The 25,194-nt window shown below is 43.1% G+C and overlaps 1 protein-coding gene across 4 annotated transcripts in view; it reads right to left on the bottom strand.

Moving 5' to 3' along the window:
• Positions 1-24,179, bottom strand: part of ptpn4a (protein tyrosine phosphatase non-receptor type 4a) — a 150,661-nt gene extending 126,482 nt beyond the window's left edge. For all 4 annotated transcript variants that reach the window (XM_078403321.1, XM_078403325.1, XM_078403322.1 and 1 more), the window contains exon 1: positions 23,800-24,179. The gene's annotated coding sequence lies outside the window, so the exon portion shown is untranslated. The remainder of the gene's footprint in view (positions 1-23,799) is intronic.
• Between the last annotated feature and the right edge of the window lie 1,015 nt (positions 24,180-25,194).

Raw genomic sequence — 25,194 nt, 5'->3', positions numbered from 1 at the left:
GGTGTCTTAAATGGTGAAAAAATAAATAAAATGGTGTCTTCGAATTAAATTGTTACTTTAGCATTCAACTATTAGAAATATGTGCCTTGTGCATTCCGTTTGAAAAAAAACCTACAAATTTTAGCATAAACTCACCAATCTCGTGAACCATTGTTTTCATAATACCTTCTAATTGTAATGGCTTTGACACATTTTCCTACAAGATGGTTATTTTAGGAACTACAAATTAAATCTGGAGACAATCTCCATCGGGGTTTTTTTCGCTACAGTAATTGTATACTTGAAAATAAAACAAAAGATGCTGGAAATATGAGATTCAAAGCTTAGTCAGGCAGCATCTGTGGAGAGACACGAAGTTGACATTTCAGATCAATGACAGTCATCAGAATTACCTGATCTGTGTACCACTACCTTCTGGAATGTTTTATTTCACATTTACAGGTATTTGAAACTGATCTTAAACATTCAATGTTGCAATGGTTACTTTTCAGATAATTGAAACATTTATATTATTCAAAATACTACACATGCTAAAGCAAACAATTTCAAAGTTTAATACTATCACGAACAAAGACAAATGTTTGCATTTTTATATAATCGTAATCTAAACAAATTTATGGCCCAGTATCTGCTATCAAAATAAATTGATAAACGTTACTCATTGCTACCTAACCTCAAAACAAAGACACCGCAAGTCCAGTGCAATTTCTGAAATTGAAAACTTGTCTTAGATTTTTCTCCACCACAAACTTTGTGAAAATGGGATCAATAACATACTCACCATTCAAAAGATATGGCATGGAATTAAGCTGATTCAGTGCATGGAAGACAGGAACTAAACTCAAAGTGAACCATTTCAGGGACAAGTTAATTAGCATTATACTATTACTACCAATCACAATGCCACTGAAAACTGTCAGATGTGGAGTCATGTTTCTTCATGTTTAAAGCTGTCAGACATAAAAGCAACAAAATGCAATTTTCACCAATTAACATCCAATCTCCCCTTTAAATTCACCATCCCTATAACTTCCCCATAAGTTTTTACTGTATTTATTGATTAAGATATACTTTCAAGACCATTCCAATTTAAAATGCCCTATTATTAAACATTTTCACATTAGCTATTTAATCCCTGTATTGTGCCAATTGGTCATGATAAAATCTGGGCAATGGATGGTCTTGATGTTTTATTAACCTTTGCTCAGATAGCAAAAGTCAAACCTTTGAGTGAAAGTATTTGCAAATATACTTTCTGGGATGATATCAACCAGGCCCTTCGGCCCAACTCGCCCACATCGGCCAACAATGTCGCAGCTACACTTGCCTGGGCTTGGTCCATATCCCTCCAAACCTGTCCTACCCATGTACCCATAGTCCCTACCTCAACTACCTCCTCTTGCTACTGAGCTAATTTTTGATGGTCTTTGCAAATTTTTTTTAGCCTTTTACTTCTACGACCAGTCTTCACTGGAGTTTAGAAGGATGAGAGGGGATCTTATAGAGACATATAAATTATAAAAGAGCTGAAAAATGTTCCCAGTGTTGGGGGAGTCCAGAACCAGGGGACACAGTCTCAGAATAAAGGGGCTAGTGGAATCAAGGGATATGGGGGCTAGTGGAATCTAGGGGCTAGTGGAATCAAGAGATATGGGGAGAAGGCAGGCACAGGTGATGGATTGTAGATGATCAGCCATGATCACAATGAATGGCGTTGCTGGCTCGACGGGCTAAATGGCCTCCTCCTGCACCTAAATTCTATGTTTCCCATCCAATTAACACAAATTTCTAGTCCAATGTCTAGAGCGTCAGGTGGGCACAGTGGTTATCCTGTGATCCAGAGATTCAAATTCAAATTCCATCTGTGAAATTTGAAATCAGTTAATAATTGAAATTTTAAATGGAGCAAATAAACTGCAGACAATTTTCTGGAGGAACGTGGCAAATCCAGCAGCTCCTAGAAAGAAATGGTCAATGTTTTGGATCAAAATCCTGCATCAGGACTCTTACCACTCTCGGTCTTAATGCCGGGTTTTGATCCGAATCATTGACGATAACAATAGACAATAGGTGCAGGAGTAGGCCATTCGGCCCTTCGAGCCAGCACCGCCATTCAATGATCATTCTCAATCAGTACCCCGTTCCTGCTTTCTCCCCATACCCCCTGACTCCGCTATCCTTAAGAGCTCTATCTAGCTCTCTCTTGAATGTATTCAGAGAATTGGCCTCCACTGCCCTCTGAGGCAAAGAATTCCACAGATTCACAACTCTCTGACTAAAAAAGTTTTTCCTCATCTCTGTTCTAAATGGCCTACCCCTTATTCTTAAACTGTGGCCCCTGGTTCTGGACTCCCCCAACATTGGGAACATGTTTCCTGCCTCTAACATGTCCAACCCCTTAATAATCTTATACGTTTCGATAAGATCCCCTCTCATAACCCATGGGAGAGTTGTGAATACATGAATCGCAACATTTAAGAAATGTTGCAAAAGGGCAGAACGGTGGCACAGCGGTAGAGTTGCTGCCTTATAGCAATTGCAGCGCCAGAAACCCAGGTTAATCCTGACTAGGGGGCACTGTCTGTATGGAGTTAGTACGTTCATCCTGTGACCGCGTGGAGCTTCTTCCTCCCACACTCCAAAGACATACAGGTTTTGTAGGTTAACTGGTTTGGCACAAGTGTAAAATTCTCCCTCGTGGTGTTAAGTGCGGGGATTGCTGATCTGTGTAGATGGTGGGCTGAAGGGCCTGTTTCCGCGCTGTATCTCTAAACTAAACTAAACAATTAGACAGGATCCATGGAAAGGATGTTATTTCTGTTAATACTCCAATGCTTTAAATTCACTTTTTTTTTTTAAACAAAAAAACATGTTCCACAGCAATATAAACACAATTTCCAAAATTTAAAGAGTGCACAGGAACCAAAATCCCAGCGGAATTCAGGGGAGTATGGGAACTTCACCCCTGAGCCAGATGCTGACCATTAGGATTTCCAAATAGTATGTTTTGCTCTACTCCTTGGAAGACTGACATAACAATGATTCAGATTGTTGTCTCCATCAATTGGCATCAAGAGTACAAAAAAGCTGTCACAGATTTGACAACGGTTTCTAAATGAGACATTTATTTCAACACAAATGACGTTAGGTGTAAATCATCTTGATTCTGCAAAGCAGATGCTAGAAGTTAAAGGGCTAATTAGGATGAAAAGGAAAGCAAAATTACATTCTTCATCTGCCTCTGCATCCTATTTCAATTTACAAAGTTCTTTCCAACGCTGGAGTACCGAGTTTTATAACAAACTGATGATCAAAATGGTGATGTCTTCAATAGACATTAAATTGTGTGGCTGGGTTTTCTCTCGATGGATAGCAATCATTCCGGCTGACGAATGTCAGGGGTTTTGGGGAGAAGGCAGGAGAACAGGGTTAGAAGGGGGACATAGATCAGCCATGATTCAATGGCGGAGTAGACTTGATGGGCCGAATGTCCTAATTCTGCTCCTATCACATGACACAACCGAGTTTGGTACTTGTACAAGTATCAGACTATTTTGGCACGCAAGCCGCTTACAATTTTTGCCCCAGAACTAAGGCTACCAATTCTCTGAGGGCAGACCAATTATATTTAGCAATATTACAGAGAGAGTGTAAGTTGTTTCAGACATGACAGCCGTATCACCTGAAAGGAGAGCCCAGAGCCGTTTAAAATATTGTGTGCCTAGAAGGACTTTAAGCCCATTTTTAAGCCTGACAATCTCAGCAGAAAGGGAGTCAGACTCTAGAAGAGTGGTCTAAGAAAATAACTGCAGATGCTGGTACAAATCGATTTATTCACAAAATGCTGGAGTAACTCAGCAGATCAGGCAGCATCTCGGGAGAGAAGGAATGGGTGACGTTTCGGGTCGAGACCCTTCTTCAGACTGATGTCGGGGGTGGGACAAAGGAAGGATATAGGTGGAGACAGGAAGATAGAGGGAGATCTGGGAAGGAGGAGGGGAAGGGAGGGACAGAGGAGCTATCTGAAGTTGGAGAAGTCGACGTTCATACCAGTGGTCGCTGTGAGAGGAGCAAGGTTTGCTAATGCTACATGGGAGGGTTTAAACTAGACTAGACGGGCATGGACCCGTTGGGTCCAAATCTCTCCTGCGGATCCGCAACCCCCGTTGGGTACAAACCTCTCCTGCGGGCCGGGCAACCCTCCCCAACTGACGACTCGTGGACCCGTTGCCAGGCGGGGAGTCTCCCCCAGGGCCATGGACGGGCGAGGGGGGAAGAGGGAGCCACTCACCCTGGCCCCGGGCGGCCAGAGCGAGCCATGGACCCTTTGGGTGGAAACCTCTCCTGCAACGGCAGCTCGACGGCCATCTTCTTTGACACTCTGCCGCTGCGCTGCACAATGGGAGGAAGGTCAGGCGCGGGGGGGGGGGGGGGGGGGAGGGGGAGTGCATTTATTAAAGTTTATTACCTTAATTGTTTTTAAAATGTAACAAAACTTGATCAATTGAGACCGCAAGGGAATGGTGAGTAGGGTGGGCCTAAAATTGCTGCGGTATCGTGTACCATTTTGGCTGTATTTCGGGAACAAACTGATATACGAATATACAAGGTGAGAGTTTTAGTAATACATAGATTAACAGGGGGTGGGATCTCGTGCAGAACAGAGGCACATGAGAGGCTAGAAGTTGGTATGGAGGGTGGTGTTGGAAAGGTTAGTGGACAGAATAAGCAGGTGAAAGGTGGAGAGCGAGGAAGTTGGGTTGGTTTAAACTGCACGTATTTTAATGCAAGGGGCCTGATGGGTAAGGCAGAGTAGCTTGGGGCATGGATAGGTATGAGCGACTGGGACATTGTAGCCATGACTGAAACCTGGTTAAGGGAGGGGCAGGACTGGCGGCTCAATGTTCCGAGTTACAGGAGCTTCAGGAGAGACATGGGCGAGGGAAAGAGGAGGGGGGGTTGCATTGTTGGTTAAGGAGGATGTCACAGCTGTGTTCAGGGGTCGGCACGGTGGCGCAGCGGTAGAGTTGCTGCCTTACAGCGAATGCAGCACCGGAGACCCGTGTTCGATCCTGACTAAGGGCGCCGTCTGTACGGAGTTTGTACGTTCTCCCCGTGACCTGCGTGGGTTTTCTCTGAGATCTTCGGTTTCCTCCCACACTCCAAAGACGTACAGGTTTGTAGGTTAATTGACTGGGTAAATGTTGTTTTTTTTTAATTGTCCCTAGTGTGTGTAGGATAGTGTTAATGTGCGGGGATCGCTGGGCGGCGCAGACTCGGTGGGCCGAAGGGCCTGTTTCCGCGCTGTATCTCTAAATCTAAATATTATGTTCAGTTCTGGACACCATGTTATAGAAAAGATATTGTCAAGCTTGAAAGGGTTCAGAAAAGATTTAAGAGGATGTTGTCAGGACTTGAGGGTGTGACCTACAGGGAGAGGTTGAGTAGGCTGGGTCTCTATTCCATGGAGCACAGGAGGATGAGGGAAGATCTTATGAAGGTATACAAAATTATGAGACGAATAGATCAGGTAGATGCAGTCTTTTGCCCAGAGTAAGGGAATCGAGGACCAGAGGACATAGGTTCAAGGTGAAGAAAAGATTTAATAGGAATCCGAGGGGTAACTTTTTCACAAAGGGTGGTGGGTGTGTGGAACAAGCTGCCAGAGGAGGTTGTTGAGGCTGGGACTATTCCATCATTTAAGAAACAGTTAGACTGGTACATGGATAGGACAGGTTTGGAGGGATATGGACCAAGCGCAGGCAAGTGGGACTGGTGTAGCTGGGACATTGTTGGCTGGTGTGGGCCAGTTGGGCGGAAGGACCTGTTTCCACACTGTATCACTCTATGACTCTAAGTGTAGCTGGTAGATCAAAAGGCAGGCTTTAGGTGAATACTGAGCTTTAGTGAAGAAGGCACAAACAAAGTAAAAACATGGCACGGTGTTTAAGGTTTATTTCTCAAGTCTGCTAGATTTACTTTTGTTTTATGTGGCCATTTATGGGTGTAGGTGGAGGGACATGCTTCTCCTGTCAGATGTGGAAATATCAGGGAGCAGTCAAGTGTCTCTGACAACTGCGTCTGCAGGAAGTGTGCCCAGCTGCAGATCCTCTCAGTCCGCATGAGTTGGTTGGAGCATACAGGAAGTAGAGAGGGTTATGGACAGCAATTTTAGTGAGTAGCTACACCAAAGTTTTAACCTGATAGATAAGTGACAAGGAGAGGCAGGCAGCTAGTGCAGGAGTCTCCTATAGCTATTTCTCGCTCAAACAAGGACACCATGTTGGATATGGTTGAGGGTGATGGCCTCTCCAAAATTATAGGAAACTCCATAGTCATGGGCACAACCAGAGGCTACAAGTGCAGCTCCAGGATCCTGTGTTGCCTCCCTAGTGCCAGGGTCATGGATGTCAAGTGGGCACAAGACATTGTGTCGGGGGGGAATGGGGGAGAACTGTGCAGCCAGAGGTCATGATCCATGTTAGTATCAAAGACATTGGCAGGAATGGTAGTGAAGTCCTCCAATGAGAATTTAGGAAGTTAGATGGCAGTTAAAACAAAACAGGACCTTCAAGGTTATAATCTCAGGATTATTACCCATGCCGCAAGCTCGTGAAGCAAGAAATAGAAAGATAGTGCTGTCCAATACATGGCCAAGGAGATAGTGCTGGAGGGGGGGACATCAGATACATCTGTCATCGTGTTCCCTTCCAGAACAGGTAGGACCTGTACATGAGGCTTGGGTTGTACCTGAACTGGAAGGGAACCAATAAACAGACAGGGAGATCCACTAGTGTTACTTGGGATGGTTTCAACTAGAGTGACAGGGGAGTTATGAAATATTCTTGGCACGTAGGATGAAAAAGCATTTTATACATTCATCAAAAAATAAGGGGGATTGTTGGGAGAGTGCAAGATTGGGTAGTAGTCAACTTTGATCCTTTGTTTTAGGGAAATAGGGATAATCCAGAAAATTAAAGGCTGGCGAGTCACAGTGGCAGGGAATCGCACTCTTAGAGAAATGATTTACTCGCATTTGTTGGGATTGTGTCATACACACCAGATATGAAACAGAACAATAACATTTATTTGCTGCAGCTTTACAGGCACATTGTATATTTATTGTTGCTGCATCTAAATTCGATTATTCTAAGTAAACTAAACTATGGCGCAAACTCGCACATTGAGTAAACACAGTAGATTTGTCCAGTGATTCGGCAGGCTTGAGGCAGGATTGTGATTTGAGTTAATCAGGGTGGTTTAAGAACCTGGTGATTGAAGGGGAAAGCTGTTCTTGAACCTGGAGATGATGGTTCTCAGGCTCCTTCTTCCCAATGGAAGCAGCGAAGAGTGTGTGGCTCGGGTGTTGAGAGTGTGATATCAGCTGCTTTATTGAGGCGGTACTTCCTGTAGATCCTTTCAATGGTGGGGAGGTCAGTATTCATTATGGAGCCTGGCAAGGCTTTAGACTTTAGAGATTAGAGGGGTCAATGCCAAACACGTTTTATAGTCTCCTTTGTTCTTGAGCATTCAATTTTTTAAATCATGGCCATGATGATACCAGTCAGTCTGCTCTCCACCATACACTTGGAGATGTTTAGAATATTCCATGACATGCCAATTCTCCTCAAACTTGGGAAAGTGGAGGCATTGGTGAGCTTTCTAATTGCCTCAAAATCCAGACTTAGGACATCAGAAATGTGTACCTGAAAGAACTCGAGTTATGACTCTCTCCACAGCTGTCCTGCTAAAGGCTACAGGTGCATGGTCCCTTGGATTTCCGCTTCCGAAGTCAATCAGCTCATTAGTCCTACTATTGCTGACAATAAGATTTTTATGGCACACCTGAACCCAATTGTCGATCTCCCTCCTGTACTCCGTGCCTCGGGTCAGCAAGGAAGAGGGGTTGCTGCCATTCATATTGTGGTCCTGTGGCATAGGAAATAACAGAGTCCCAATTTCCTAAGATTAACGATGAGTTTGGATGGGATGGTAGTGTTACACGCCAAGCTGTAGTTGTACAACAGCCTAACATGTGTTCCTGTTGTCCCAGGAGAGTGACTTAATTTGGAAAAGAATGAACTATGGTTTTGCGTGGGGCAGGCCATATCTTACAAACATGATTGGGTCTTTTGAGGTGATGAATGTAAATCAGGCAGTAGATGTTTAGTAAGGCATTTGACCAAGGTCCCTCATAATATGCTGGTTCAGAAGATTAAGATGCATGGGATCCATAGTGATTCAGTAGCTTGAATTCAGAATTGGCTTGCCTATAGAAGACAGAGGGGGTAGTGGTGGAAGGGTATTATTATGCCTGGTGGCCTATGAACAGTGGCATTCCGCATGGATCAGTGCTAGTACTTTTATTGTTTGATATACTTACATGACTTGGACAAAAACTTAGATGGGTTAGTTAGCCTCTTTACAGACCACACCAAACTTGGAGTTGCAGACAATGAAGTAGGCTTTCAAATGATACGGCATGACAAAGATCAGTGACAGAAATGGAGAGTGAAAAGACAGGTGGAGTTTAATACAGACAAGCATGAAGTGGTGCACCTTAGAAGGTCAAATGCAGGGGGAATGTATGCAGTTAATGGCAGAACTATTAACAGCATTAATGCTCAGAGGGATCTTTGCGTCAAACTCCGCAGCTCCCTGCAACACACGAAGATAGAATGATAGGTGTATGGTATACTTGCCTTCATTAGTCGGGGCATTGAATACAAGAGTCAGGAAATCAAGATGCAGCTTTGAAAAGCTTTAGTGAGGTTGCTTTTGGAGGACTGCATGCAATGCTGGTTGAAATGTTGCAGGAATGATGTGGAAAGGGGAAAGAAGAGGTTTATCAGAATGCCTGGAATAGTATTAGCTATAAGGAGAGGTTGGACAAACCGGCATTATTTTCTCTGGAATTGAGACAGAGGAGAAACCTTTAGAAGTTTATAAAATTATGAGGGGCATGGATAGGTAGACAATCAGTATGTTTTCCCCCCTGGGTGGGTATGTCAGAAACTAGATGGCATAGCTTTAAGGTTAGAGGGGAAGGTTTAAAGGAGTGCGCGGGGCTAATTTTTCTTAAGACAGTAATAGGTGTTTGGAACGTGGTATCAAAGATAGACACAAAGTGGTGGAGTAACTCAGCGGGATAGGCAGCATGTCTGGAGAGAAGGAATGGGTGACGTTTCAGGTCGAGATCCTTCTTCAGACTGACCCGAAACGTCACCTATTCATTCTCTTCAGAGATGCTGCCTGTTCCGCTGAGTTACCTCAGCATTTTGTGTCAATTTTCAATTTTAACCAGAATTTGCAGTTCTTTCCTACACATGTGGTATCAAAGATGGTGGAAGATAGTGCATTTAAGAGGCTTTTGGAAAGACATAAATATGCAGAGATATATATAATGTGCAGGTGGAAAGATTAGTTTAATTTGCCATCATGTCCAGCAAAGACATTGTGGCCCAATGGGCTTGTTCCAGTGTTGGAATGCTCTGTGCGTGGCATTAAGTGTACTCAATACAATACAAACCATAGCATGCACATATTTTTGTTTTGGCCAAAAGCATACTGTTCTATAAAAGATCAAATTATAAACCCCAAGAACAATTTCTGTACAATTTCTGGAACATTACAATTTCAAATTCTAGGTACATATTTGCATATTTCAAATTCTGTGATTAGAAATATTTAGATAAAACATCTCCAGCTCAATGCAGGTATTGCTGACTATTAAACATCCCAATACAAAAAATCAAATGAAGATTGATAACAAATGGAGATGCAGCCAGTGATATTCACATCATAGGAACACCTTAAAAAGTAATTTTACCCAAAATATAAAATGTGAAAGAAACAAATGCCAGTTCGAGCCATAAAAATATCATATTTTGCTATAGATAGGCTATTCCAGGCACCAATTCTGTTCTAATGTAAACTTTGACTTGAAATGTCACCTTTCCAAAGATGCTGCTGAACCTGATCAGCATTTCCAGCATTTTTCAACTTTACTTCAGATTTCCAGCTTCTAGTTATTTTTCATCACAATAATAAATGCTTATTTAGTAGATAACAGATACAAATCTCTCACTTTTATAACAAATTTGCCACTTTAGATTTCCTTGGGAAATGTCTTAGTCACCCAAATTCAGATTTACTTTAACAACCAGGAATTATTTGAAATTTAATTGATAGCTAATTAACCTTCAATTCATCAGAGAACATTTTGTAAATCTGCCTTGACATTAACAATCTGTTATTTTTCTTTAATCAAGCCCCGAAAGAAAGCCTGTTAGATTCTCAGATTGTGTTAGAGTACAGAAATTGAATCCAGTGAAAAATTTTGGCTTGACCAGTTTTTAATTTTTTTTAACTGCAAATTACTCCAGCACAGCTAAGTGACAAAAGAATCAAAGGGGAGCTGATGGGTGTGACAGAAATGAGGTGACAGAAATTAAGGGAGAGGAACCTGTGAGATTGCTCTGCTGGGGGCATGCTTAGATCTGGTGGGTCAATCTTTTGGATGGAATCAGTATAAGGTTGGAAGGTCACCATTATGCATTTGATTTCCTACATTTGTCCTTTTTGCAGGAAACGTGATAAACAAATAACGACTACAAAGCCGCTAGTTCACAATTTCTTCCAACTCCCACATGACCCCACCAGTCCCTTCTTCCCCTCTCCTCCCTTTTTTGTATTTCTCAAGGACCGCTCACTATTAGACTCTCAGATCTGCTCTGTCATTCAACACCCATCACTCTTGTCTTACGACACTCTCCCATGCAGCCAGAGGTCCAACCTCGGTGTTTTCCCCTCTTGCCTTCTTGCTGTCCAAGGATTCAAACAACTGCTCCAAGTGAACCAACAGTTCACTTGCACTTGTTCCAATCGAGTCTAGGGCTTTCTGCATTTACAACATGGTCTCCCCTATATTTGAGAAAGTAAATACAGATTGGCTGATTGCTTTGCAGAGCGCTTGCACTAATTCCAGAAGGGGTGATCCTAATTTTCCTGTTGCATGCCACCATATTTCTCAATCCCCCTCCCTTTCCAATCTTTGTGCAGCCTTGTCCATTGCCATTGTAAAGGTCCAACGTACGACAGAATAACATTTAATCTTTTGTCTAGGCACTTTGCAATCCTTTGCAATAGATACTGAATTCACCAACTTTAGGTAAACTGCTTTCATTTTTCCCCATATCATATTTATGTCCCTTTTGTTCTTTTAAGTGCCTTGCTAATGATCAGTACACAGGCTCCTCATCAGTATTAACCTATCTCCATATTGCCTTTTATCTTGCACCTCATTCCTTCTCCCCACTCTGCGTTTAAACTATAAACCGTCCACTACTCAGCTAGTGCCGAGGAAGAGTTGAAACGTTAACCGGTTTCTCTTTCCGCAGATTGTGGTTAAATGGTTTTCCACCATTTACATTTTTTGTTTCAGATTCCAGCAACTGAGGGGTTAAGTAGATGTACACAACTATTGTAGTCATTTTCTCAATTTGCTCATAGCTTCCAATATGATCACCAACCCCAGAATCACAGGACATTGTTATAACAAAAATATACCCACCTGCTTCAATATACTCTCAATTTAAATTTTCACCCTTTGAAAATGTATTTCTTTAGAACATAAGGCTAAATAGTATGTTTCCCCAGATAAACACTCTAAAGCCATAAAAGGTGGCTCATCTAATATGAGAGGTTAAATGACTCATGCTCCAAACCATTCATTCTGAGCAAGGTTCTTTCTCATCAAAATTAGTAGAAATACCTGTAAAAAGGACAACTGCAAGAAATCAAATGCATAATGTTGATCTTCCAACCTTATACTGATTCCATGCTCAAAAATTAAGTAGAATTAGTTACAGCCAGAGCACAACTTTAGATTCCCACGTTAAAATACATTATGGTAAAATAATTATCTCAGATCCAGAGTGGCTTAACAGACTGAATGTAGAAAAGCATGTTTTCTCTTGTGGGGGAATTGAGAAGTGAGAGGCTCTTTAAAAATCAGGGTCACCCCTTTACAGCAGATGAGGCTAACCTTTTTTTTCCAGAAGGCTATGCACCTTTGAAATTCTTCCAAGGGTTGAATAGAAAGCTTTGCACACCTTTGAGGGCGAGATAGATTCTTGATAAAGGTGAAAGAATACCACAGTAGTGGGAAGGTGAATTGAGGTGTCAATTGGATTAATCACGATCTTATAAATTGGCATAACAGACTTGAGAAGCTGGATCACTTCCTTCTGTTACTAATCTATGATCTTATGAAATGAATTATAGGAGAGAACAGATATCCTGCTTTCAGAGTCTGCTGCTGACCATGCAAACATGACCTGCCCAAAGGAGCATAGCAAGTGTGCTTTGGACCTCAATACCAGGGATGACAGACTGGAAGAGGGCATTCTTGTTTATCCTTCCAGCAAATATGGAGAATCTTACAAAGATAGCACTGGATATCCTTTTGATATACTTTTATTACTTGAGATGCCTGCTGTTGGTTTAGGTAACCCAGATTACATCCATGTGGTGCTGAAATACAGCTCATCTGAGGTTTGGTATCCTTGACTCTGGAATGTAGTCAATAGAGGTAGAACAGTTTCCCATGTGTCCTAAATATTAACTTCACTCCTACGGGTACATGTGGAGAGAGGTGAAATGTTGTGTGAGAAAGATTGAGAAAACCATCGGGGTAATAATATGGTCTTATTTGACACAGGTCTAGAGTTCGGAGAAAACAATATTTTAAATAGCTCCGGACTTGGAAACACAAGACAGCAAATATTGGAATTTTGAGTGAAAAAACAAACTGCCGGAGGAACAGCAGATGGGCCCTCCTTTGGGTTGTTGGAGTGGAGGGGCAATAGCTAGTAGAAAGGCAAGGGGAAGGAATGGGGCAAGAGCTACAAAGTGATAGATGGTTTGAGGTAAGGAGGGTTGATTGGCAAATGAGTCAGGTGGGTGGGGAAGAAATGGGTAACAATAGTAATCAGGGCTGGAAGTAACATGAAGACAAAAAGGAACAAATAGTGCAAAAGATAGCTAACATCACATAACATAAGACAGCAAGTCTGAAGAAGGTCCTGGACTTAAAACGTAACCCATTCCTTTTATCCGGAGATGCTGCCTGTCCTGCTGAATTATGCCAGCATTTTTGTGTATATCTTCAGCTAACATCACACTCTCTTTTGCTATTACCATTGGAGAGATGGTGAAGCAGCGCAGGAATTATTACTTCTGGGATCAAGAACAGCTCTCTCCCATCAACCAGCAGGTCCTTGAACCACCCTTAACAACCCTAACCACCAGCCAACTACAGTACTGAATCACGATGGACTTTGCACTATCATGACTGTTCTGCCTACTTTGATTTTGCACAATTATCTAGTTTACCTCGAATAACTGATAATTTATTCCATATTTATATCTTGTTGCGTATAATGTGCCAGCATGGCTGTAGCAAGAAATAATTTTATTGCTCCAGTTCATATCCGGTGCACATGACAAATAATCACTTTTGACTCTTATCATATCTGGGAAAAGGAGTTCATGACAGGAACCTTTGATAAACTTGTGGTAATCTTCAAGAAATGTTTTGACTAACTACAGAATCTAGTAACAGCTGTCAGCAACAAGGAGAGTCATCACAAGAGCTCTTTTCCATCACCTCAGCTCTTGGAAAAGTTGGTCTCCGAAGTGTAGAGGCACCATGCACATCTGACATCAACATCAAAGGAAATGGAGGAATCACAGATGTAACCTATTTTGACCTCACAGAAGTCTTTAATTCAATTAAGGCAGCCGTTGGAATATTCTTCTCAAATATACCTGGGCAAAAATTAAACTAACCTAAACCCTGCCGTATGGTGTACAAGGCATGATCTTAACTGATGGGCCCACAGGAGAGCCAATATCAGAGGGCAAACACGGCTTTATCAATACTTTTCTTAAATCTTTCTCACCACAACAATGACCCCCTTTGAAAATCATGTTACATTTGAGCTAATTTACAGAACAAGTGGAAAACAGCTCAACTGTATCATATCTATTCCAATCTCAAGATAATGCCAACCCTAATCACTGCATGATAAGGCCAAGGACCTGGAGATCAAGACTCTCAAGAAAAGATGGGCATTAATTATGAAATTCACCACCACTTTGTGAACCAGCACAGCCTTTGCCGAGCTGAGATATGTTTGATTACCAATATTGTAAAGTTACTGGTCTATTAGACAGCAGTAACCCCCACCTTCCTGTATACTTTTGAGACAAATGCATAAAGCCCAGAGCACTAGAGAGGTAACACCATGTTGCTTTGAACATCTTCCAAATTAACTGACTGATTAAGTAAACCAGAAATCAGCATTCTCTCTCAGGATAAGATCTCCAATATTGAAGTTCTGAATTCAATCAGCAAGTTACTACAGGCAGGCCACATAGTTTGCATGCCTGACACAAGACTTCCGAAGCAGACACTTTACTTCATGCTCAAGATCATCAGCAAGGCAGATGAACGAAGGATGGTCATAAGGTCATAAGTGATAGGAGTAGAATTATGCCATTCGGCCAACCAAGTCTACTCTGCCATTCAATCATGGCTGATCTATCTCTCCCTCCTAACCCCATGTTCATGCCTTCTCCCCATAACCCCTGACACCTGTACCCTTTGAACATTTCACCTGATTTAAATGAATCCCCAATTCAACACTGCTCAAAATTAAAGAGCAGCATTCAGGGTGGTACTGATAGAATCCCTTCCTCAGAAATGCAAAGCACCCCAGTATGACCAGCAGAGAAGACCCAACACCAACTGACATACCAAGCCATTGCCATGTTAAGCAGACAGTCCCAACACGGAGACTAAAGATCACTGAAATTATAGTGAAAATAGCCTAAAAACAGTCCGTCTCAACATTTATCAAATGTCTTCTGATCACAAATGGAGCAACAAGGAGGATTTGTGATTAATTATAACCCCAATTTAACAGATTAATGGGGAAATATTAATTGATAAATTCTCAGCTTAATTTCACAGGAATTAGAAATGGCTCCAGCATCAGAGAAGGAAAGTGAAGAGGTGAGGAAGAAATGAGTCCAACTGGAACTGAAATTTTGAATAAAGCAGATTGAAATAGCCTAAAAATTTAAAAAACATACTAGTACTTTTTGGCACGAGATTTGGGGTGTGGGGATTGAGGAGAAATACAAGCAGGATTTACAGCATTTAAGCAGTGTCTGCATGATCTAGTGTTTAAATCCCTTGGGCACAGTGGACCATGGACCCAGTGCTGAGTGATAGGATTAAGGAAGGGTGCCCACGGGTCAGTGTTGTTAGGCCTAATGGTCTGGATTCATTCTGCATATTTCTATGACTCTAATAGGCGACAGTGGAATACAACTTTGCAAACTCTATTTTTTTTGTTACATTTGTTGCATTTGATATTGTTAGCTCAAATGAAGGAGTAATCTGTTTTGTGACATCATCACAATACCACGAAAGAAAATTTGATATATTAATCCACTATCAGTTTGAAGATCCCGTTTCTCAATTTGAGACTATTTGTCCTCGTGCAGATGCTATCCGGACAAATGTTTTTAAACATTTTTCAGATTTCATTCAGTGGCTTTTTATGTCACTAATTGATAGAGAAAACCAAAACAGTTGGGGGCATCAGCTCGTCATTATGTGACTGGATCCTGGACTTCCTGCTGGAACGACCGCAGGCAGTGAGAATGGGCCCGCACCTGTCCTCCACTATCACCCTGAGTACCGGCACACCACAGGGCTGTGTTCTGAGCCCCATGCTCTACTCCCTCTTCACACACGACTGTGTTCCTGCATTCGACACCAACACCATTGTCAAGTTTGCAGACGACACAACGGTGATCGGGCTTATCACCAACGGGGATGAAACAAACTATAGAGCGGAGGTGCAGAACCTGGCGGACTGGTGCTCGGACAACAACCTGTCCCTAAATACCACCAAGACCAAGGAGCTGATCATCAACTTCCGTAGGTCACATAACGGGGAATATGCCCCGATCTCTATCAACGGGGACAATGTGGAGAGAGTGTCCAGCTTCAAGTTTCTGGGCACTCACATTCGGAGGACCTAACATGGTCCAATAACACTGCTGCGCTGGTCAAGAAGGCACAACAAAGACTGTTCTACTTAAGAACACTGAAAAAGTCTGGTCTACCCCAACAGCTGCTGACGACCTTCTACCGCTGCACCATAGAGAGCATCCTAAAGCATGGCATCCCTGTGTGGTACCTCAGCTGCACGGAGGCAGAAAGGAAAGCTCTACAGCGGGTAGTCCATAGAGCTCAGAGGGCCATCGGAACACAGCTACAACACACGATGCCTCAGAAAAGCCACCAGCATCCACAAAGACTCTTCACACCCCTGCAACAGTCTGTTCGAACTCCTTCCATCGGGCAGATGATACAAGGCCTTCTACGCCCGCACCTCCAGGGCCATAGCTGCTATGAACCGGTCCTGCTGAGCCGGATGGCCACAACGCATAGATCAACTTGCACTTTACCCTGTCTAAAAACTGTTACAATTGTTTCGTTTCGTTGGGTTGCTGTTAATTACTTAAATCATTGCATCGTATGGGAGGCGCATTCCCAATCTCGTTGTACCCCTGGGTACAATGACAATAAAGATATATTGTATTGTATTGTATTGAAGTGAAATAAATTTGCAGCTCCAAATGCAGATCTTGATCTATAACATCCATATGGTAAATTCATTGAATTTGCAAACAGACTGCCTGCCACCACACACGTTAGTCAAATCATTCTTTGCCCAACCATTGGCAGCTGAGCCTTCACTTGTCTATGGTCCATGCTTTGAAATTCCTTCTTAATCAATCCTCTTCTCCTTTAAGACCTCCCATAAATGCACTGCTGATCAGCCTTCTTAACAGCATGTGTACCCAGCATTCATTTACAAATATGATTACACATGAAATTTCTTCAGAGATTTCCTGGTATTGAAATGCACACAAATACAAAAAGCAATTCTCAAACAAGATTTTTTTTCCTTTTTAATATACAATACTTAGTTGTTATTTATTTCAGCGTTTTTGCAAAGACACCACTCAGAATGTTTTCTAGTTTTACCCACCCAGTAGGCCAAATTGGCTTGAGGCCCTGATGCATGGGCTACATAATAAAACATGCTTTCAAGTGAATTCCACGATTCTTTTCCGTATACAATAAATTGCAGTAACATTACAAATATTATATCAGGACCACCATCAGAACGGACTCACTATGGATGTTTTTTTGCCTCTGATCAATCCTCCTTTTTCCTCTCCCCAATTCCTAACAAATGGTCACATCAATATCTAGTTGAGGTATTCTACATCAGTGAAGTACAATACAAAATATAAGAAACAACTTGAATGTACCCTGTTTACCAACAATCATAAATTTAATCTGGTTCTCAAGAAGTTACCCTTCTGATCGATCATACTCATTTTAAACTTCCACCATCCACAAGAAACATCCAAGGGAACCAAGTTTATTATTTATTTAGACCATTCTCACAACAAAATATCCTGGTAAACGGAGTTTAAAAATATAGCACAAATGTTTCCGCAAAATTAATCTCTCTGGTAATCCAGTAACAGTTCTCCACTCAAAATTGATAACTATATTTCCTAAACCAGTCTAAAAGGTTCAAGTTACAGAATGTGCATGTTCCTGGCAATGTCCATTCCAAATGCCGTTGGGAAGCTGATTGTGCGCAATCTTCCTGAACCCTTGCAAACTTTCAAGTAAATGTACTGCCATGTTTTATTTAGTTATGGGATTTAAATAAGAGGAAAAAAAACATATGAATGTTTGTACACAGTCACACAGCCGACTCAGAACAATGAATGTTTAGGGTGGTGGATTAGATTCCAATTAAGAAGGTTGCTTTGCCCTGAATGGGGATGAGTTAAATGAGATAAAATGAGATAAATAAAGTTCTATCGTATCGTAGTTTCTGAAGCATTGTTGGACTTCCATTTATCCAAGCATGTGGAGGATACTCTATCAAATTTGTATCTTACACACAACAGCAAGCAGCTCAGGAAGAGTTAAGTCATTCACTGCAGAATATTGTATATGCAGTGTTGTATTTGAATGCGTGAAGTATAAAAAATAAAGTGGATGAGCTTGAGGCTCAGTTAGATATTGGCAAGTATGATGTTGTTGCAATTACAGAGACATGGCTGCAAGAGGACCAAGCCTGGGAGCTGAATATTCAGAGGTATACATCCTATCGAAAAGACAGAGGGGATGGGGTCGCTCTCTTGGTAAGGAATGATATTCAGTCCCTTGCAAGGGGTGACATAGAATCAGGAGATGTAGAGTCAGTATGGACAGAACTGAGGAATTGTAAGGGTAAAAAGACCCTAATGGGTGTTATCTACAGGCCCCCAAACAGTAGCCTGGACATAGGGTGCAAGTTGAATCAAGAATTAAAATTGGCATGTCGCAAGGGTAATGCTACGGTGGTTTTAGGAGATTTCAACATGCAGGTAGACTGGGAAAATCAGGTTGGTACTGGACCCCAAGATGGATTCTTAGAGCAGCTTGTACTGAAGCCTACCAAGGAGAAGGCAATTCTGGATTTAGTGTTGTGTAATTAACCGGATTTGATAAAGGGAACTCAAGGTAAAAGAGCCATTAGGAGGTAGTGATCATAGTATGATAAGTTTTAATCTACAATTTGAGAAAGAGAAGGGAAAATCGGAAGTGTCAGCACTACAGTTGAGCAAAGGGGACAATGGAGGCATGCAGTTTAATATGGATACGTGTGAGGTTATCCACTTTGGTGGTAAGAATAGGAAGGCAGATTATTATCTGAATGGTGTCAAGTTAGGAAAAGGGGACTTACAACGAGATCTGGGTGTCCCAGTGCATCAGTCGCTGAAAGGAAGCATGCAGGTTCAGCAGGCAGTGAAGAAAGCCAATGGAATGTTGGCCTTCATAATAAGAGGAGTTGAGTATAGGACCAAAGAGGTCCTTCTACAGTTGTACAGGGCCCTAGTGAGACCGCACCTGGAGTACTGTGTAGTTTTGGTCTCCAAATTTGAGGAAGGATATTCTTGCTATTGAGGGCGTGCAGCGTAGGTTTACTAGGTTAATTCCCGGAATGGCGGGACTGTCGTATGTTGAAAGACTGGAGCAACTAGGTTTATATACACTGGAATTTAGAAGGATGAGAGGAGATCTTATTGAAACATATAAGATTATTAAGGGGTTGGACACGTGAGAGGCAGGAAACATGTTCCCAATGTTGGGGGAGTCCAGAACCAGGGGCCACAGTTTAAGAATAAGGGGTAGGCCATTTAGAACAGAGATGAGGAAAAACTTTTTCAGTCAGAGAGTTATAAATCTGTGGAATTCTCTGCCTGCGAAGGCAGTGGAGGCCAGTTCTCTGAATGCTTTCACGAGAGAGCTAGATAGAGCTCAAAGGATAGCGGAGTCAGGGGGTATGGGGAGAAGGCAGGAACGGGGTACTGATTGAGAATGATCAGCCATGATCACATTGAATGGTGGTGCTGGTTCGAAGGGCCGAATGGCCTACGCCTGCACCTATTGTCTATAATCACAAACAAGATCAAGTTAGTTTCCTCTTTTAAGCAGTTCAAGTTTGTTAATAAGCTTAGTGGGATCGTGGTTTCAGCTCTGCTTACATTTACGCCCAATAGGAAATTATTAAAATCATGTTATTATTATTAACAGTCAACTTCAATTACCATATTATCTAAAAATATGTAAATAATCATAGTTCAACACCGAAGGCAAGTTCTAAGCTTTAAAACATGCTCAAGATACTGTAAAATCTGATCAGAATGGCATTGCAAAATTTCTTGCATGGAAACATTGTAATGTTTTTCTTACTATATTGCTCACACAGTGGTCCCTGAATCTCATCTGTTAAATAGGCCTTCCCAATTCTTTCCAAAACATATAAACTACTCAAACCTCTAACTGCAAGACAAGTATAAAAACCAGCACAGCATTTTTCTTATTTCGTTTTGTCTTTTGGGAACATATTATAGAGCAAGAAGGTTTGGGCAGAGAATCGCAAGCAAGGTCTCTTCTGCTGCCCCGGGACATTTCCATAAAGTTATTTGAACACCCTCTCCTACTGATGTCTCGTTCATAGACTCTTTCTGCAGCTAACACCATGAGTGCAAGGTCATCCCACTGAACATTGAGATCCGAGCTATCAATGTTGTATCCTGTCATAAACTATGCTGCAGGTACTGACCCCATTCACCATTGCCTGAACCAAAATAATGTCACAGACATATCCACCTTCATAATGACACCGATTCCCATCAACTACTGCAACCCTTATTCTTTTATTACTTATAGATGTGACTATGTCAATGTTATTCCTGGCTGGCCACCATTTCTGCCAATTGAGGTCAATCAAAACTCTGCTGCCCACATCCTGTGTATAAGAATGCCCACTATATCATTCTACCCTTCTCCCTTGTACTTGCTGAGCCTCAGGCTGCAAATGAATTGATGCTTGGATTAAAAAATAATAATTCTTGGTTTTATATACCTCAATGGTCTCTTTCATGAGATCCAAATCTCTAAACTCTTCAATCTTATAACATATATGCATATTACAATATTACAATTCTGGCTGTTTGAGTGCCCAAATGTTTTAATCACATTGATTGCAATCTTCATTGCCATTGCCTGCAACTCTGGCATTTTCTCCTAAAACGTATCCATCACAAAACTAAATATTTATTAAACAGTCTAGTCTCTGCTCTATGACAAAGTTTAGACAATAGATGCAGGAGTAGGCCATTCGAGCCAGCACCGCCATTCAATGTGATCATGGTTGATCATTCTCAATCAGTACCCCGTTCCTGCCTTCTCCCCATACCCCCTGACTCTGCTATCCTCAAGAGCTCTATCTAGCTCTCTCTTGAATGCATTCAGAGAATTGGCCTCCACTGCCTTCTGAGGCAGAGAATTCCACAGATTCACAACTCTCTGACTGAAAAAGTTTTTCCTCATCTCCGTTCTAAATGGCCTACCCCTTATTCTTAAACTGTGGCCCCTTGTTCTGGACTCCCCCAACATTGGGAACATGTTGCCTGCCTCTAACGTGTCCAACCCCTTAATAATCTTATACGTTTCGATAAGATTCCCTCTCATCCTTCTAAATTCCAATGTATACAAGCCTAGTTGCTCCAGTCTTTCAACATATGACAGTCCCCCCATTCCGGGAATTAACCTAGTAAAGAATAGCAAGAATATCCTTCCTCAAATTTGGAGATCAAAACTGCACACAGTACTCTAGGTGCGGTCTCACTAGGGCCCTGTACAACTGCAGAGGGATCTCTTTGCTCCTGTACTCAACTCCTCTTGTTATGAAGGCCAACATTCCATTGGCTTTCTTCACTGCCTGCTGTACCTGCATGCTTCCTTTCAGTGACTGATGCACTAGGACACCCAGATCTCGTTGTACGTCACCTTTTTCCTAACTTGACACCATTCAGATAATAATCTGCCTTCCTATTCTTACCACCAAAGTGGATAACCTCACTTTGCCATGCCATGCATCCGCCCACTCACACAACCTGTCCAAGTCACCCTGCAACCTCATAGCATCTTCCTCACAGTTCACACTACCACCCAGCTTTGTATCTGCAAATTTGCTAACGGTACTTTTAATCCCTTCATCCAAGTCATTTACCTAGAATACTTCTGTGAAATACCCCCGAAAGACTAATTACATTGAAACTCGAACAAGTAGAACACGAATCTCTCCGCAATTTTTCTTGACCAATTAATTCTCAATAATTAGGGGAGAGGCATGAAAGATAAACAAAAATAAAATCATTGGTCTACCATACAAAACATTTTATTGGAGATGTACCAAATAAAATCAAAAATGCCTGCCCATATTTAATGCAAGAAACAAAAAGATCAGATGGCATGTGGTCCAACTAGAGGTTAAAGCCATCAGCAAATCAATTTGAAACAATAGAAAATTTGTGAATTTTATTTTTAAAAATCGAACCTACTCTGTTTCATCTACAAATGCACACTTGTTCCCAAAAACTTCAATATGCCAGTTTTCCGTTGCCAAAGTCTGCTCTTATCCATTTCCTCAAAACATAACAACCAGTCTTGCATAGATTTCTGCTCTCAGATCTTCCACAAAAATAAAAAAATCATAACCTGCCAAATACCTCTATCCTTCATCTGCAATTAGCACAACAATATTGTGTTTTGATTTCTTCCTTTTTCATTCTTACCCAGTCGTCTCACTGTTTCATTCAGAAAAACAACATCTCATTCATACAATTTCAAATGCCCCGTTTCCTTCCCACGATAGTCAATCGGCCTTGCAGTCCCAAGAAAATCCTGGTCGCTATTTAATGATAAACCATTTTTGGTTTGCCTGTCTCCTACTTCTGGCTCTTAATACAGCTGTGTTTCTGATTTTACTATGAATATACATTAGTTCACAAATTTGCAGTTCCCATCTTCAGTATTTCTCCATTGCAATATTTATATTTCTATGACAAACAAACTAGCTGAATCCCTTGCAGCAATTCCCTCTTATTACCTTACGCCTCCCCCATGATTCAGGTGCAACTCCATGACTGTACTTGCATTTTCTGCCAGGACCTCCCACTCTCATTCATACATTTAAAATCATTTCCTTCCTGTTAATGTATCAGAATTATTGCAACCCCATGGCCAAAATTCAGAGTTCATTTTCCTCTATAAAACTATACTTACTCTATTTTTAAAATCCAGAATGTGCTTTCTTGCCTTGGATTTTACTGCAGTTTTATTGTTGTCGGCATAGCTATTGTATTGCTTAATCTTTCATTCACTCCAGAAATACTGTGCAATTTGTACATTAGTGATCCACTGCACTTAATTACATTCTGTTGCTGACTTCGCTTAAAATTATCTCCGACAATCCTTTATCTAACTGTCAATGTTACTATACGACACCCATTCATATCGACACAGCTGTAACAGTACATTACAGGTTTTATACCATATTGCAGGTCTTTTCCGACTGTACCACCCCTCACACTTTTACTGGCAGCAAAATGCCACTCGGATGTATATTTACATTTTTCCTCCTCACAAATTCCACATCACACATTGGGGGGAAAAAAACACAATTTGACATGAGATTCCTCCCACACCATCACTCCTCCAAAGAATAATGTCCCATGCTTTCCTCCATTGCACCATTATTCCTGCTGTGAATAGTATCAACATGATCTCATTCACTGATTTCGTATTCAAGTCTTTAGCTCTCTCCCAGAACTTGCAACACTGCAGCACATATAAAAAAAACTATGCACATTCCGAACGCGCACGGATCTCAAAGCCATTATTTCTGCACGATTAACCCGTGCTATTTGCAATGCCAAGAAGAAGAAAAATAAGACTTTCTCGCAGCGAATACACGCCAGCCAGCGATGTTTGGTGTTGCACGCGTGCTGCTGGCTCTGACTAGGGCAACGTGGGGGAAGCCTGGCACTGACAAGCTCCAAGGCATATTTGTACCGGTTTCTAAGGTTGCTCTGTCGCCTCCAGCCATGATAAACAGCCCGGTGTAAGGGGCGACACATCGCCCCTCCAACACCACCATCACTCCCCTCCCCCCCCCCCATCCCCCATTCCATCCCCCGCGGTCCTCCCCGGGGGGGGGGGGGGGAGCCGTTCGCAGCCTCGGGCCGCCGCCGGGATCGGCCAAATCCCCATCCCATTCCCTCATCTCATGATACCTGTTCTGATTCACTCTCCGTCCGTTCTTCCACCTCCTCTTCACTCTCACATCATGGCTCCCCCGTTAGCTGGCCAAGGGGAGTGGGTGGGGGGGGGAGAGGGAGGGGAGTGAGGTGGAGCGGGCTGAGGAGGGGGGGGGAGGGGAGTGAGGGGAGCGGGCTGAGGGAGGGGGGGAAGAGGAGGAAGGGGGGGGGGACACGGCCGCTTCGCAAACGGGGGCTGGATCCGTTTTAATTTTTCTCTGTCTCTCTCTCTTGTCTCTGTGTGTGTGAGTGTGTGTTTCACACCCCACCCACCCCCCACCTCTCCCACTCGGACATCAACTCGCTGCTGCTGCTGCGGCTCCGCGGCCTAAACGATGCCGTCGCCGCTCTCCACCCGCGAGCCCCGCCGCCAAGGGCGCCTGCGCGCCGCCCCCCAATCGGCGAGCGAGGGGGCCGGAGCCGGCACGTGACCAAAGCGAAGAAGGGGCGGAGCCCTGGATAGGACACGTGACTTAAGCGAAGAGGGGCGGTGCCTGGACCCCCACGTGACCCCAGCGAGGAGGGGCGGTGCTTGGACCCCACGTGACCCCAGCGAGGAGGGGCGGTGCCTGGACCCCCACGTGGACTCACAAGTGACACGCGCGAGGAGGGGCGGTGCTTGGACCCCCACGTGACCCCAGCGAGGGGTGGCGGAGCCTGGACCCCCACGTGACCCCAGCGAGGAAGGGGGCGTTGCCTGGACGCACAAGTGACACGCGCGAGGAGGGGCGGTGCCTGGACCCCCACATGACCCCAGCGAGGAGGGGGCGGCGCCTGGACCCCCCACGTGACCCCTGTGAGGCGGGGCGGTGTTGGAGCCACCACGTGACCCTTGCGAGAAGGAGCAAGGCGGGGCTGGCGGTCGGCTGAGCTGACTCCGATGACATATGGGGCGGGGCTTGATAGCGAGAACGTGATCCTAGTAGAGATGGGCGGGGCCTGAATGGCACTACGCGATTCCCATAGTAAGGGGCGGGGAATGGAGTAACACACGTCATATCTCTGGCATGGGGGCCAGGGCGGGGCTTGAGTGTGAGTACATGACCCCTGAGGATAGAGGGCGGGTCCTGTGGAATTCTCTGCCTGAGAAGGCAGTGGAGGCCAAATCTCTGAATGCATTCAAGAGAGAGCTAGATAGAGCTCTTAAGGATAGTGGAGCCAGGGGGTATGGGGAGAAGGCAGGAACAGGGTACTGATTGAGAATGATCAGCCATGATCTCATTGAATGGTGGTGCTGGCTCGAAGGGCCGTATGGCCTACTCCTGCACCTATTGTCTAAAATACCAGAGTAACTCAGCGGGTCAGGCAGCATCTCTGGAGAGAAGGAATGGGTGACGTTTCGGTTCAAGACCCTTCTTCAGTCTGGGAAAT

This window comes from Rhinoraja longicauda, chromosome 8 (genome assembly GCF_053455715.1).
Source record: "Rhinoraja longicauda isolate Sanriku21f chromosome 8, sRhiLon1.1, whole genome shotgun sequence".
NCBI lineage: Eukaryota > Metazoa > Chordata > Chondrichthyes > Rajiformes > Arhynchobatidae > Rhinoraja > Rhinoraja longicauda.
This window is presented reverse-complemented; position numbering and strand designations above follow the sequence as displayed.